At 39.2% G+C, this 14037-nt stretch overlaps 1 protein-coding gene across 2 annotated transcripts in view; it reads left to right on the forward strand.

Moving 5' to 3' along the window:
- BMPR1A (bone morphogenetic protein receptor type 1A) overlaps positions 1-14037 on the forward strand; it is a 74291-nt gene that overhangs the window by 33407 nt on the left and 26847 nt on the right. Inside the window, exon 2 of one of the 2 annotated variants that reach the window (XM_084210058.1) lies at positions 4047-4168. The gene's annotated coding sequence lies outside the window, so the exon portion shown is untranslated. Of the gene's footprint in view, positions 1-4046; positions 4169-5157; positions 5184-14037 lie in introns of those variants that run through there. The other variant, XM_084210059.1, reaches the window with a different exon arrangement.

A 14037-nucleotide genomic window follows, 5' to 3' on the forward strand; every position in this document is an offset into this window, starting at 1 on the left:
CAATAGATGACAAAAATTCTGGCTGTATTTTCTAGTGGCAGTCATGAGATTGTTAACTGAAGCATCTTCCAGGCTACCATATGGGTCTGCAGCGTATTTTAGTCGTGCATAGATTTCTAACAAAAAGTCTATTGTCTAGGATCTGTAGTTTACCTGAAGAGGAATAATTCTGCTTCTGAAACCTCTCCCATCTCTGGTTACCAGAGCTGTCAGCTGGCCATGAACTCTGACACTGCACACAGAGATGTGTTGCAAGCACCACACACTTTTCTCCTTTTCCCCTTTTCCCCTTGCTCCCACCCCAAGTCTCAGATGCCAAGTGGTTTTGACCTTTTTTTCCCCTGATATCTGTGAGTCTGATATCACCCAAGCCTGTGTCTGTGCCATGATTTGAATTTACAGAAACTCCAAAACAAGTTCTGTTTCATAAATTGAAATAAAGGTATGCTTACCTGAGTGGGCACCCTGCAGAAGTGCTCTGTGGGTGGCTGGAGGAGGTGAAAGAGCAGGAAAGAAGTAACTGGAAGCTGGAGTGAATGGTCAAGTATTTAACCCTCTCTGTACCAATGAGTCCTTGTATGATATGTACTTAATGGCACTTGAATTAGTTTAACTCTTATGTTACTTTAAGTCACTTTACAAACTTCTGTTCCTTAAATACACACTGTATTTAACAAGTAGCAGGCTCCTTCAGGAAGGAAGATAATTTAAGATGAATAAAGTAATCCACCTGGAAACTGGTGAGGCAGTTTGGCGCAGAGTGGGAATGAACAGAGTGCAGAAGAAGTCAAGTGCCAGGAAGGTTTTTGGCATCAAAAGAGACAGGTGAGGGAATGAGTTGGATGTGGCCCTGGAACTGAAGAAACTGGAACTGCTGAGAAGGGAAGCAGTAACTGGAGATACATGGTAAGACAAGAAAAAAGGAATCCACAGGCTGAGTAAGTTTGCTCCTCAAGGCAAGTTAGACTGACTGGAGCTTTGCCGCTGCGAGTCCCTGTGGTCTGTTCTGCTCATAGCTGCTGCTTCCTGCAATCTGCTAGCAGGGGAACCACCCCCACTCCTGAATGAGGTTTAAATCAACTCAGTTTAGATATTCTGACTGTTCCCTGAGGCCTGACAGCGGCAGAAAATCTGCAGTTTTCTGGGTTATCTAGGTAGCTAGTGTGTTCATGTTATTCTGATTTTTCTTTTCCCCAGTTGAGTGCTGGTATTTTTCAGTTGATAGTATATAAAGATCTCAAATTTAATCTTGGCATTAAGAGCAATTTGTAGATAAATCTGGATTTAATATGTAGCTAGTGACAAGTACTGTGAGGCTCTGTACTTTTGAAGTTGTGCCTCTTCTTATGCTGTAGGTTTGCAAATTCTAATAAAGTGAAGGTATAGCTGTGCAAATATTTTATTCACTTGTTTCATTTTTTTACTTGATGGCACTTCTCTGGAAGATGCCATCAAGAATGGCACTAAACATTTTGAAAAACATATATTAATAATTAAGCAGTTTGGATAAGTGTATAAAACTAAATATTTAAGTAAATTGATTTTTATGAAATTGAATATGTTCTCAAGTAGCATTTCATGCTGATGAAGAAGTGGAAGAAATAGTAACACTGTGAGGTCACTCCCATAATTTAATAATTATCATTAACTTCTGTCCCATATATGACAGAGGATTTTTAGTTTTCCTTTTAAAAAGGGGAGAGGTGAATCTGGAACTGACACAAAAATTCAGTCATAAAAGAGTCTGTGTCCACATTACCGAGCAGAATGGTGTAATAAGATCAGATCTGTCAGGTGCTGAGAACCTGGCATAAGTGCTATACAGGTGTGGGAGTTTTATTTCAAGCTGGTCCTGGTCTGATTCTGTGGCTGAATTCCTCTTGGTGGTTGGAGTGTGCACAATGTACACATGAAGCTCATTCTCTGATCTGATTTTATTCAAAAGAAATCTGGTTCATGTACTTGATGACTGCTTTGCAATGTAAAGCAAAGCAAGGAAAAGAGGGTTGTTTGGGAGACGGACTTCAAAAGTGCGGTCCCGATTTGAATTAAATGCTAATATAGGCATACCTAGAGTCGTACAGATCAGGAAGTTCACCAGAATAAAGTTGTTTAATAAGAGCTTAGATATCTGATCCATGGGGTTGGAATCAGGAAAGGCAATGAACACTTAGAGAATTGAACAGCTTGAATTGAACATTCATCAGTTTGGGAGTTTGGAAAAATATACGGAGAACATGGTTTTAAAAACCAAACAAAAAACCCCCAAGCTGCATTGTTCAGAAATGTCTTTACTTTTGCAAAGAAAACTCTTTAAATAATACAAAGTGGACTTTATATTAATCAGATACTAGATACAGGGAGATTGGAAGAGTTGTAAAAACAGAAAGCACACCAATTTTTTTTGTTGTTGTTCTTTTGGAGTCCATCAGATGATGAACTTGAGGTTTTTTGTTAGAGAGAGGAGAAGAGATAGATATATTTTACAGATTCTTGACTTTAAAAAGCAAAAACAATCTCTACAAACACAATTGCATGGCTAGAATGTTTTTTCAATTTTTTTATCATGGAAGAAATAAGTCAAGTGTCAGCTTGTCTGCTCAGAGGAGACAGTTGTCTTTAAGAATTGGTGCTATCTGATATTCTGGATGGTTTTGGGTTACCATTTAGCACAAATTTATTATTTATTACCAAGACTATTAAACCTCAGTGTGTGAGGAGCAGTGCTTATAAATGGATGTGGAGACAGAAGTATTGTGACCTTCTTGTAATGGAAAGGTCTTTGTGGTGCTTAGGAAGGAAAAGAGAAGGAGAATGGATGCTGAAACTCTCTCTGCTAGAAATCATACACATGGTTTCTCTGTTTGCACCCCTCCTGTTGGCCTTGGTATTCAAAAGTCATTCCATCTCTACCCTGTATGAGTGGTTGTATGTTATTTAACAGTGTAGCTGGAATGGTGGTGTTCAAGACTTTGTATGATTTTCAAGGTTACGATCACAGTCATAAGACTGGGACTTCTAAATGGTAAAATTCTTGTATGATCTTCTCAAAAGCTTTAGATGATGGAAACATTCAGAAATTGTGACACTGATAAAATGGGAAAAGTTGGCAATAGGTGGCATCTGCTCACTGTGGAATCAAACTAACAAAGCTGATAAACCCATCTTAGCTGTCAACAATGCATCTGAAAATGCTGGGACTTGACACAAGTCAGGCTTGCTCACAATCTTAAGAGGACTGGGTAAGAGCCTGTGCCAGGCTTTCCCTCTGATGCTGGGACGCACAGCAGTTTAAAAACACAAATCAAAATCAAACCCACCTGACTGCCAGAACCTTTGTCTAAATTCTTGGCTTGCTTTTCAGTTCCCAGGAGTAATCATGCCTGTGCACAGCTACAAAAAGTCTATCAATTATTTCTCTGTATATTGCAGTTTCTGGTGCACTGGAACTAATGGTGTGACAGCAGTGGATATTTGGTGTGGAACTGCAATCTTACAGATTCCATGGTGTTTATAATAAAGATTGAATTGTGCGTGGCTTGTTTTTTCCATTGGTGTCACCAACAATGTATCCTTTCTTTGGACATTAGGGAGAAGTTCTTCACAGAAAGGGTGATGGCACTGCCCATAGAGGTGGTGGAGTCAACATGCCTGGAGGTGTTTTAAGAAAAGACTGGAAGTGGCACTCAGTGACAGAGTCTAGTTGACAAGGTGGTGTTAGGTCATAGGCTGGACTCAATGATCTCAAAGGTATTTTCCAGCTAAAGGATAGAAATGTTTTTGTTGGTTCATTTTTAATATGAGCAATTACTGATAGCAGTAAAATTATTTTTAAATTATTTTTTGTGTCAACTGCTGCAACTGTGCAGCTATTGGATATGCATGACTCTTAGGAAGTTTCTAGCTGGGAGCAGCTCATCATAGGAGATGGTTTCTGTAATTCTAGATACAAGTATCTGCAATGTGCAGTTCACATTCTAGACCATAAACTGTCAACACAGTTTCTTCAGCCATATCTTTAATCAAATCCTCTTTGTATTTTGCAGATCAGTAGAAATATGCATTTCCATAATACCACCTTTGAACTAATGAAGTGGAAGTACAGATGAAAACAGTCTGGAGGAAGCTTGAAGTACAATACAGTTTCATTCAGTTTCCTAATTTGGAGGTAAGGTTAACGCATGCAAAATTTTATTTTGAGTATTTCAGGGATAAAAAGCATATGATAAGCAGCCACCATATCTTATAAAAAATTTCAGAGCCACCTTTATTTATGCTAGTGACAGTCTTTAATACCATATTAAAACAGCTGTTTGATCTAATCTCTGTCTGTATCTCAGTTATGAAAAAAGATAACTCAGCCTCAACTACAGAGACATCTGTTGTACAAAGGCACATTGGAAAAGAGTTATCGTATCAGGCAAATTTTGTTTGGTAGAATCTGCTTAGTCATGACTACTGCTAATGCTTTAGTTGATTATTAGTTTAGTCCATTATTTTGCTGATATGATTAAGAAAACCCTTTACACAGTGTCAAGTGGCAGGGCATAAGCATAAGTAGTTGGGTTGAAAACTGGACACAATACTGTTTTGAAAAGGGAAACATAAAACACACACCTCCAACCACCTTCACAAGTTACTTTTTCTGCCTTCTAGTCCACTGGCTTTTTAAAGATGAGTAGTATTAGAAGCAGTTGAGGGAGGGAGGTTGTTTTTTGCTTTCCCTGTATGTAAATAGCTGATCTGGCAAAAAATAAAATGTCAACACCACTCCACCACAAAATTTCTTTATCTTCACACAGTTGGTTCTCTTTTTACTAGGGATTATGGGCTTGAAGCACAGAAATGGCAAGAAGAGGGGAGCTTATCAGAACAAAATAAAAGCAAGTCCTTGTACTAATTATTCCTGCTCCTATGTACTGCCTCTTGTTTTCATACCTTTTATGGCTGAATTTCAATAGCAAAAGGACAAAGACAAAAGAAAATATTTGATCATGAATGCCAAAAGAAGGAAATACTATAAATACCAGATGTGAGCAGGGTACATTGCCCAGGTGTTGATCAGACGTTTTATGTGCTTCCTGAGTCAGAGATCAGCAGTATTGTATTTCATTGCCTGACCTGCTTTCAGGTACGTCTTTGAGCCCATTTATGAGTTTGGACACCTACAAAAAACCATAAAGGTGAGTGTTTTAGTTTTAAATATTTGTTATATACAAAAGGTGTCTTGTTAGCTCCTGATTGGTTTACAGAGAGAAATTGGGATTAAATTTATTTGGTTGTCTCTTCCATTTTAGAGTTCAGTGAATAGTATCAAATGTCTGACAGTTCTCAAGATGTTTATTTTATTGTTCTTTATTTTGGGATCTCTTTAATACAACCCTTCATTGTACTTTTGCTAATTCTACTTTATTTTTTGATTGAGTGTAAAATTTTCTTACCTCTGACTTAGTAGGGTAAATAGCTTTTTTAATTATACCTGTGAATTTGTGCATTTCTAGTGCAATGCAGCTGGAGAAATTCTTATTAGTATAATACATGTAATCAGTGGGGTTATGTGTGCTCAATTCCTTTCTGCAACTGGTGTTAATGCAAAGATTTTGGTTGTATGATTATTTTATTTTCTTTGCAATGTTGAAAACTGGACTTGGATGACTTCCAGCACTACCCATTAAAATGTCAAATACTCTCTTAGTTTGCCTTGCCTGCAGCAAGGCACGAGTTAGAAGGACATTAAAAGGCCTCTAACATACAACTGCTGAACTACAATAACTTTAGTTGACAGTTTAGGAATAACTTCCTACTTTTCATCTTCCACTGTCCCTAGAGTTGTCATCTTCCTGTGTCCTCCAAACCAGTAGTGGTAGGAGCACCTTTGATGTGATGGAGCTTGTTCATTCAATAGCCAGAAACACATTCCATCCTTCAGAATGAAGGATGCCAGTGATGAAATTGTATTCCTGCAATGATTTTCTCATTAATCATCAAGGCTACCTAAGATCCTCTCTGTTCTGTTAGGAAACAATTATTTTATAAGGTTGGGTTAGCTGCCATTGAATTTCCTTGGTGGCACACTATTTGCTAGGAGTTAATTCCATAACAAACAGGCTGAGCCACTTGAGGCTCAAACCACAAATGGGAAATACAGGTCAGTGTGCTCAAAGCATTTTCCAGGAGTGGAGGAACCAGACATCCGTGTCATCTTGTGAATCAGTTGATCAAAACAGGAAGTGCCAGTGGTTCCACTCTGGGGCTGCTCTGTTCTGCAGTGTCCTCCTAACAGGACTTTCCTTACTGCCATTGCCCCTGGCTTACCTCAGCTTGTTCCAGTAGTCTCATCATCTTGACCTCAGACCACACAAAACAAGAGCCTTCCTATTGCTAGGTCAAGACTGTCGGGCTCAGCAAGGTCAGATTAAGCTGCTGAGAATCCCTTCATTTTTATGTTGGCTCTGTTTGACTCAGGAGCTCCTCTTGAAAGTGTCAAGGACAACAGATTTCAAAGAAATCTAGACAAGTTCCCATGTAGTAAAAGGAAGCTAAATGTCATATTTTATTTCTTTATCTGAGGTTGGGAATTTTATGGGGTAGGACAGATAAGATCTTACAGTGAGAAAAGTGTACAAGGAATGCATTTGCAGTGCAGTCTGAAGATGCTTATATTGATAGGAATATATTTTGCAACGAGATTATTGTAACATGGATATGTAATTAGAAACATACCAGATTGCCTGTTTTGCTTACTTTCTATTTAGTGTTTAGATTAGGAATAAATGTAAAATGTGGGTTTCAACTGAACATTAATACAGGGATTAATTTTGCTTTCAAGAATTGTTTTCTTTCTTTTTTTTCCTCTTGAGCCAAAACAAAGCAGATAAATGTCTCTTTCTGATGGTAGTATTTTGAAGCAATCCTAAGTAGATAGTTGTGGAGTAGGTTCCTCTAAACTAGGTTCAAAAGTCAAGAATGTCCTTCTCCAGAGGTTCCAAGGTTGTAAAGGTACAGTAAGTTTCATGAAATTTTAGGTGAAGTGTTTCTAAAATGTTTCAGTTGATGCAGAATTTAATTAAAATAATTCTAGGAGTTGATTTCAAATGTATTTTAAAATAGTAAATATTAAAATAATAAGCAGCGTAACTTGTTAGCTTACCAAAATCTAAGACTGATTTAGAAAAGAGTCTTTTTACAATATCCTTAATGTCTATAAAGACACTGTGATAGAAACAGTCTAATTTTCTTATTTCTAAACCAGATATATGTACCCTTCTTTAAAAAATCTACTTGTGTGCCATAGCCAAGTCTATGTAAATAAAGGATATTTTTATCATGTCCTTAAAATATGTATGTTTTGAGTTTACAGCACAGTACAGGAATTTCAGGGTATCTTGAGTAAAAATCTTTATCTGTTTAGAGTAATGGTCAAGGGGTCAGTAGTCACATCTGTTAGGAGAATTTCCACGGTGGAGATGTGCAGAGGGGTTCCCAAATGGCTACAGTTCACCAGGCTTCAAACACATTTTGTTGTTCTAAGATGTGAAATTCCTGTTCTCGTTCAAACATGCTCATTCAAGTTGCTGGTGTTTGAAAAACAATTATTTGTTTCAGTTGGCAGGTAAAGCATATGAAAGTTTTTTACAGAAACAGTTCAGTCCCAGGCTTTCAGTGGGATGAAAGTGAAGTGATAAGGAGTCTGCCTGTGCAGAGGAGAGTCCCTGGAGTCTTTGAGAAGGCAGTGTATGAGAGGAGGAATATTTATACAGGTGTCTTGAAGTTCCGTGCCCTTTGAGTTGTTTTGGAATTTGCAAATGTACGTTTGCAATCTACTCGGTTTCCCCTCTCCTCAGTAAATTTCATGTTTGCTGATACCACCAATCTCTGAATTAATAAGACTTTTTTAATGGGCAAGGGGGAAAAAAGTTTGCTTTATTGGTCTTTAAAATTTGCACAGGCACCTATCAAAGCTGCTCTATCACTTCCCTCTCCATGGGTGGAGATAAAGACCAGGAGTGGTCACTCACTGATTGCCATCACAGGCAAAACAGACTCAATTTTGTGATATTAATTAACAAAATCAGAGCCAGGCAAGAAGTAGAAATCTTAAAAATACCTTCTTCCCACTCCTCTCTCCTTCCTGGGCCCTACCTCCCCTCTCCAGCAGTAAAGGGAAAGGGGGAATGGGGTTTGCGGTCAGTTCATCACATGTTCCTGCTGCTGCTGCTTAGGGAGGAGAGTTCCTTCCCTGCTGCACAGATGCTGCAGCTTGGGTCAATTCCCTGGGGGGCAGTCCTTCAGGCACAGCCTGCCCTGATGGGAGTCCTCCATGGGGTCACAAGTCCTGCCAGGAAACCTGCAGTGTGCAGGTCCCTGCCAGGATCCTCTCCAGCTCAGGCTTCCTGTGGGTTCACAGACATCCACCTGCTCTGGTGTGGGCTCCTTCATGGGCTGCAGGTGGATCTCTGCATCCCTGTGGTCCCCCGTGGGCTGCAGGGGCACAGTGGCCTCACCATGGCGTACCACAGGCTGCAGTGAAATCTTCTCTGGCATCTGGAGCACCTCCTGCCCCTCCTTCTGCACTGACTTTGGTGTCTGCAGAGCTGTTTCTCTCACATATTCTCCCTCCTCCCTTCTCTGGCTGCAGGTACATCTGTGCAATAACTTTTTTTCATTCTTGAATATGTTATCTTAGCGGCATTATTATCATTCCTGATGGCTTGGCCTTGGTCAGCAGTGGGTCCATCCTGGAGCCAGCTGGCGTTGGCTGGACCAGCCTCTGGCAGCTTCTCACAGAAGCCGCTGCTTTAGCCCCCTGCTACTAAAACCTGGTCACAGTGACCCAATAAATTACTGCGGTCTTTCATCTGCTGGTTTGATTTTAGTACGGTTCTTAACTCAAATGTGTGAAAAATCTCAAAAGAAAAAAGGGAAATGGAAAAATACTTAGGATGTGGTGGAGGATTACAAGATACTATATAATGCTTAATAGAGAAGGTTCAATAGTGATGGCTTTTCTGTCCCCTTCCTCTCTGCCAAAAATAATTCTGTATTCTCTTCAAATAGCAACAAAAATTGTTTCCTGTTATGGAATCTGTTGTTTTCCTGTAGCCTCAATTTTTCCTTCACAGATTTAATTTGAATCAGCCTTAATTCCATCCTATTAGAGGTGATTAATGTAAGCTAAAGAATCCTGAAAGAAAGAAGTTTTTGATAATGAAGATGTGGAAGGAATAAATCACCCCTAGATGGAATAACAGCTTTGACAGAAGCAACATAAGAAAAGGCAGAATAGAGATAGTTTAAGGAATGTGATCTTGAATGACTGGGGAATAATTGAATTGCCAAAGTTAATGCAGACGTGACTTAGGAGGAACATGGTTTTACTTTTAAGATTTTTAGCCTAAGGAACTGATGAGATATCAAAGGAGATATCTTCAAGTTTAAGGATGATGGGAGAGTGGGGAAAATGTTTCCAATAAAAAATAGTGTCCAAGTCATCCCTGTAATACTGAGTATGGGCAGTTTAAGTCGTACACCATGATGGTCAAAGAGAAGAGTAGGAAACCAAGTGAAATTCATAGAAAGAATATATCATATAATCTCAGTACCTTTTAAGCTTCTTTGTGTCTTAGTCCAGGTGCTTTCTTACAATATGGAGTGAAAAGCAAAGATTGAATGAAAAAAAATTACCGATTTTATTAGTTGAATGTGAATTTCACTTAATCTAAAACCAAAGCAAGCTTCTATATGTTGATTTCCTGCTGTCCTGAGTTCTACTGTGTAACAGTTGTTGAAAAACGTTCCATAGTGTGTTTAAAATAACCTTTTTGCACTGAGAAAAGCACTGGTGTAATTGGTCGATTACAAATGGGAGATTTTTAATCTCATTAATCTCATGACCAGAAAGCTCTTGTTTGCTTTTAATTTTGTGTGAAAAAAAAATAACAGTATTGCTTTAGCACTTCAGTGCAGGGAAATAGAGGATTATAACTGTTGAAGTAAACATTACCTTTGAACTCTGTTTTTGTCTACCTATTGAAAGATTACTGTGTTTGGGTTTGGAAATGTCTTTGAACGTATATTTGATGAAAGTACACTGTTCAAACTTAAGAGGAGTATTTGTGTGCATGTGTATGCCGTGTTTCTGTAGTTATTTAACCAAGCGGATCTACAGTGCACTTTGAGTTTAACTTAAGCTTGCATTAAAATTTGTTTTTATCTCAGCAAGACTTGCAGAACACTGCCAGGGTGAGATAGTGCTCAGACACATACATTTAGAGTCCTGGAAAAATTTCCCAGAGCAATAATTCTTTCTTACATATGTCACGTTGAAATTAAATGTTGCAGATGAAAATAGATGCTGAATGCAGCATATAATTAATTTTACATTATTTGTCCTGTGTAAGCACTTTCCTAATATAGCAATCTAGTTTAATATATCCACTATGTGAGGTAACTCTGTAGGTGAGCATGTCACACTTTACACATAGTCTCAGTATCAGAGTGATAAATGCTTATCTGAACACTTTGCAGGTTCTATGTAAGATAATGAATTATTCTAGTTTAAGCTATTCTAAACTTGCCACTGATAATACTTGCTCATTTCTTTTGCCATTGCTGTGAAGATGGTAACCTGCTCATGTTCTGTGCCTGGAGTTTGTAATCTCATAAAAATATCCCCAACATCAGTTTCTAGGGTGAAGTGAATGCTCACAGATGACAAAAGTTAGTCAACTATTCATTAAAATTCCGAAGAATAAGAAAGGTTGCAATTTTAAGTTCTAAGGGTAATATAACTAGCACAAAGAACAAACTTAATAGACAAATGTAATTTGCAAATTACATTTATCTAAAATTTTGTTTCTGTAGTAAAAACACTTAAAAAATAACCTTCCCCTGACAGAGCAGTTTTGAGGAGGATAAACAACCAGCACCTACAATTTCACTTATTTGTCCCATCCAGCTATTAAAATGCCTCTTTGGAAATCTGATGGAGACCGCTTCTTTGAGGATATCTGTGTGTTGTTTACAGTGATTTGTGGGAATAGCTAGACAGGGAGTTTGGGAGTTTCTCCTCTCAGCAGAGTACAGTGCCTCCGTGGGCATGGCAAGCAGGTGGGGAAAGTGAGGATTAAGGTATACCTTGCCAAGCGGCGTTTTGTATTAGCAAATCTTCATGATGTTGAACTTGCTAGTCTTGTCTCTGCTGTTTGTATGTGTTGAGCAAATACTGTCAAAGAAAGCTCATCTCTCACCCATTGCAGTGAGGAGTGTGGAATTTGATGATTTAAAAATTGCATTGCTCGCTTATGAAGCAGTATTTACAAATGTGTTTTTATCTTGTTCTTGAAACACATATGAATTCACTTGGACAGCTGTTTTCTTCTGAGTAGCAGAACAAAAAAATATGTCCGTGTTGGCAGTTTGAGGCGTTGTGAGGGCAAGCAGTTCGCTTCTTGTGAAATGCTCTTCTGTCTGCCTTTTTTAATACTAGATCACATGTCACTTGCTCTAAAAGGGACACCATAGTCCCTTTGTCACATACCAGCGGGAAAAGGTTTGCAGATGTGTAAGCAGGCAGATTCCCCTGTGTAATGGCATCAGCACTTGCAGTTTGGAGGGGCTTGTTTGTATTTTTGGCTGAGGGTTGTCTTCATAAGTAATGTTTCCTGTCTGTTCTCAGTAATTTGAAACTCCGTCTTCCAGGTGTAAATTAAAAGGAAGGGCAATTTAAACCTCCTTTCTGTTACCCCTTCCTAAATTTATTTATTTTCAGCTTCCTGTGGAAAGCATATCCATTAATAACTTTCATGTCCACAGTGTGTGTGTGGGGAGTGAGGGCTCCGTGCATTATCAGGTGTTGACTCTTTTGACCTTGGTAATTACTAATCTATGCAATCGGGCCTTTCTGAGCCTTGTCAGCCTCGCTTGTTTAGCGTTTTATTTATTTTATTGGTTTCTACAAGTCCTGAATAGGAAAAAGGGATTTAAAGAGAAATCCCCCAAAAAAGAAACCCAACCCTATGTTTATTCTTAAGGGATGGAGGTCTTCTAGAGGGGAGCTGGCTTGCAGAGGGGGAAGACAGTATTCTTATGCTAATCCAGGCTCTGGATAAGGAGCAAAGCAGCCGTGCAAACAATGGAAGTGGAGCCAGAAAGTCTGCGCTGCAGTCTAGCACGCCTTGAAAAGCATGTCAGGCCGGGCGCCTTGGGCTGCCGGGAGGGGCCGCGGGGGGAGCGCCTCCCGCTCGCTTTATGGAGCTGGCGGCGGGCCAGCACACTTGGAAAAACCTTACTACCTAGAAAACGAGAGTTAGGGCTGGAAGAGGCGAGGGCAAGAGGGAGAGAAGTAGTTTATAGTCTTGCCTTTTTTCCGTGTTAAAAAAAGCTCACCCCCAAACCCCGTATTGAGTTGTCTCAGCTTTGTTGCTGCTGTTTTCTTCTTTGTACTAAAAACTGAAATTCAAGTGATGTGTCTTTTAAATAGTAGCTGCATTTTCTAAAGGTTGTGCGTGAGAGAGGCCGGCTTTAGCAACGTGCCCCTGCTGGGAAATGAGCTTACACCTCCCTCCTGTGGGCGAAGCGCTCGGGCTGGGAAGCGCGCCGGGAGTCGGAGCTGCGGGCCGGCCTGGGCACGGCAGGGAAATGCCCTGGTTCCGGTCCCTCGCTCCTCTGCCGGGACACACCGATGGCACTGACCTACGGCAAAAGCAGCGGTTTGTCCAGCATGCTTTTTTATTGATTAAAGTCAGTGACCAGAAATACACGCTGTTTTCCTTAGGCATCATGGAATGAAAAATGTGCTCTTTAAGCGCCAAACAAAAACCCGGTTTCTGCAGAACTCTCCTTCCTGAGTTCCTTAATTTGCATAATCGCCTTCATTTTGGAGACATAAAGAAGTTGTGAATTTCTTCTTCTAGGTTGGGCAGAGGTTATAGGTGTAGCAGAAGCAAGCCAAGATCATGGGGGTTAATCAAAATAAATGTTTACCCTGTCCGTTTCTGCATTTGGGTTTTTTGGTCTTTTTTTACTTCGATTAATGAATAACTGTCCTTAAATTATGAAAAAAAATACTGTAATGTCGTGAAAACATTCATTAGTCTTAATAGTGCCAAAAGACATGTTGCACAATAGAAGCTCTTTCCGTGAAAGCATTTGTAATTTTGAAGGCACTGATGCACTTTTTTTAGGGTCCTTTGTCCATTTCTAAAAAAGTGAGCAAACATATATTCAGGATTGAAGCCCAGCTTTTTCCTTTTCTCAGCCCAGGTATATTATTTATGTGAACGCAGAACCAAAATGTGTTTAAGTCTTGTAGGCAGTGTAGTATGACCAAAATATTTTTATTAGTGACATGTAAAATTTCTAACAGTTTTGATGATTTTTTTTTACTTGCTGCTTATGTTTGGTGAACAAAAGTATGTTTCTTGTGAATGACATGTAAAAGGTTTAAGTTATGATTCCCCATTTGTAGTTACTAAAGTTAGAGTTGGAATGCATTACATGTGGAGACTTTTCTCCTTGTTCACATTGACTGGTATGACAGTAAGGAACTAGCAAAAATTATCAATAGATTATAAAAACATATGAAAAGGATAGCTTCTGGGTAGAATAGCAGAAGTTGATGTCATTGTAGAAAGAGCATGGGTGTCCATTTGCTAACTGTCCTAAAGGCAGAAGCTCTAAGCCAGCTAATCACTTCCAAAGTGAAGGAGTCGAGAAAAGAGGGAAATGCGTCAAGGTGAATAAAAATTGTGTAGTGAAATTTTCTCTGAATATGTTCAAATAAAAGAATGTGTCATGTTTGTAACATTTTAGGATATGTCTGAATACCTGATTGCAGTGGGAAAACAATTTTGCTGAGTGTCATTGCAGTTAATTTAATGGAAGAAACTTTGCAGCAGTAAGTTAATTGGAAGTTCAGAGTAACAGTAAGATGGGCATTCAGGAGTGCAGTGAGTGGCGTCCCCAATTACCTAATTTTGCTGGGCATGGTAGAAAGCAGCTCGGCTTTAATTTCTTCACAGTTCGCAGTTAATAACT

The sequence above is a fragment of the Fringilla coelebs genome, assembly GCF_963513975.1.
Source record: "Fringilla coelebs genome assembly, chromosome: 8".
NCBI classification, from domain to species: Eukaryota; Metazoa; Chordata; class Aves; order Passeriformes; family Fringillidae; genus Fringilla; species Fringilla coelebs.